This window comes from Leptonychotes weddellii, unplaced genomic scaffold (assembly GCF_054177405.1).
Source record: "Leptonychotes weddellii isolate Sample4059 unplaced genomic scaffold, ASM5417740v2 HiC_scaffold_13096, whole genome shotgun sequence".
NCBI lineage: Eukaryota > Metazoa > Chordata > Mammalia > Carnivora > Phocidae > Leptonychotes > Leptonychotes weddellii.
The window spans coordinates 1-2,443 of NW_027710353.1; the positions used below are offsets into that span (position 1 = coordinate 1).

Sequence of the window (2,443 nt, forward strand, 5' to 3'; positions counted from 1 at the left end):
TACAGAAGGGAAGAGGGTGGGGGGATGGGGTAACTGGGTGATGGGTATTAAGGAGGGCACATGTTGTGATGAGCACTGGGTGTTATAGGCAACTAATGAATCACTGAACACTACATCAAAATCTACTGATATACTATATGTTGGCTAATGAATTTAAATTTAAAAAATTAAATAAAATTAATAAATAAAAAATAAATCCACGGCAGGAAATGGAAATAACCCAGACGGCTCCATGCTCCTGGAGGCTGACCTAGCGGTCACGGCCAAGGCCTCTGGCGGTGAGGGCACTGGGGTTCTGAGAGGTGGCTCGGTGCAACCCTGACCCTGAAGCCCCATGGCCATGGCAAGGTGCAGGGACTGGGAGGTTAGACCCAGCCAGGACCCGTTCTGGCTCCATGGCTGCTACAGGGCTGCTCCCAGCCCCACCAGGCGGTGTCTGTTTAGAATCAGGGAGAAAACCTTTTCCCTCAATTGTTCTTTTTAAAAATGGTTGCTCAGCATTGACACAGAAAAACATCTGACATAAAACTGGAGCCGTTCACAGAGGCAAATGACCCAGAAGTGATCAAAATGTAGTGACCACAAAGAGAGGAACTTGTGCCCCCAGGCGGGCCTCCTGTGCGCAGGGGTGGCTGGGGCCCTGGTGTGCCTGTGCAAGCAGTGCTGGGCTCCACAGTTCCCCTCAAGGGGACAGAAGTAGGAACCTGCTCTGACGGCTCCGCTCAAGGCAGCACCCTCTGATAGAGATGAGGGCAGCCCCTCATGAGTTCCAGACGTCCTGCTGATTCTTGGGCACAGCCACGAATCTCAGCTTCTTCATGACCCAGGGAATGATGGGGGCCAGCCCAGCAGCCTCGGGTCCCGCAGGTCCTCTGGGGCCAGCCCAGCAGCTGTGGGTGCCGTGGGTCCTCCAGGGGACAACCCTGCAGCCTCAGATCCCGCATGGCCTCCGGGGACACCCCCTCATGAGTTCTGGGTGTCCTGGTGATTCTTGGGCACAGCCCGAATCTCAGCTTCTTCATGACCGGGGCCAGCCCAGCAGCTGAGGGTCCCACAGGTCCTCCAGGGACAGCCCAGCAGCCTTAGGTCCCGCATGGCCTTCAGGAACAGCCCCTCATGAGTTCCGGGTGCCCTGGTGATTCTTGGGCATGGCCCGAATCTCAGCTTCTTCATGACAGGAGCAGCCCAGCAGATGCGGGTACCATAGGTCCTCTGGGGGACAGCCCAGCAGCTGAGGGTCCCACAGGTCCTCCAGGGCCAGCCCAGCAGCTGCAGGTCCCACAGGTCCTCCGGGGATAGCACCTTGGTGGGCTTGTGGTCCAGCAGGTACCTGTTCAGGTGGCTCTCGTCGTGCCACATGCCCTCCATCCCATTGGCCAGGTCAACTCCCATCGCCTGGTGACAGGCCAAGGTCATTCAGTGAACCTCCGCCACCAATCCCCCAAAAAAGGCCCGCATGTAGTAAATGTTGCCCTGGTCCCTGGAGATGTGGGCCTAGGACTGTGGCCGGCACTTGCAGCTGACGTCCTCACGGGCCACCCAGTAGAAACTGTGGTAAAGGGTGCCAAAGAGGGCGGACAGGATCTCCACACCCATGTGGTCACAGAACTTCAGGTCTGCGTCCGCGCACACCAAGTCGTCCACCTCATGGAGGAAGTGCTGTTCCCAGAAGCAGCTGATCATCACCTTGCACCGCATGGACACATCCTGCCACTGTGGGGTGCCGCACACCTCAAGGACCACCACCCGCCGGCCCTCCCAGAGGGGCACACAGGCCCGGCAGCCGGCTGGTTGGTAAAGACGTAGTAGGTGACCTTGTGTCCACCATGAGGACCTCTACCCTCTGGCCTTCCCAGAGGGGCACATGGGGCCCGGCAGCCAGCTAGTCGGTGAAGACCTAGTAGGTGACCCTGTGTCCCACCATGAAGTGCTTCTCCACTGTCTGCAGGAACAGCTCCAGGAAGACCACATAGCTACAGGAGCAGTGAACAGGGTAGGAGGAGGGTCACTGCCAGAGGCTGGCAGCAGGACCCCAAAGCTGGGGGCTGTGCACGTGTGCACCTTCTTCAAAGGGGCAGGCCCTGGGCTGCTTTAAGCAACAGCTATTCTCCTGGCCTGTCCTGAGCAAGTCTGCCCGTGGGGCCTCCCTACCTTCTGCTCCCAGAGATGGGGGCCATCAGCACCTCATCTTACAAAGGGAAGCCTAAGGCTTAGGAGGTTGGAAACCCATGCAGTGCCACATGGGCTCCAGCATGCTGGAGCCAGGAACACTCCCCCTGTGCTGAGCTCCTGGGCAAACCCACAGGTCCTGTCCCCACCTGCCAGGAGTTGAGCACCTTGGGGCACAGCCCTTGTTTCTGTGCCCTATAGACTGGGTAGAATCAGCAGGGCCAGCCACCTTCCCCACTTTGTTTTGAGTGGGATGTCGCTGGCCCCCACAGAG

The 2,443-nt window shown here is 58.3% G+C and overlaps 1 pseudogene; it reads right to left on the reverse strand.

Annotated features, from left to right (window-relative positions):
- Positions 1-12: 12 nt before the first annotated feature.
- Positions 13-2,177, reverse strand: LOC102737262 (histo-blood group ABO system transferase 2-like; annotated as a pseudogene).
- Between the last annotated feature and the right edge of the window lie 266 nt (positions 2,178-2,443).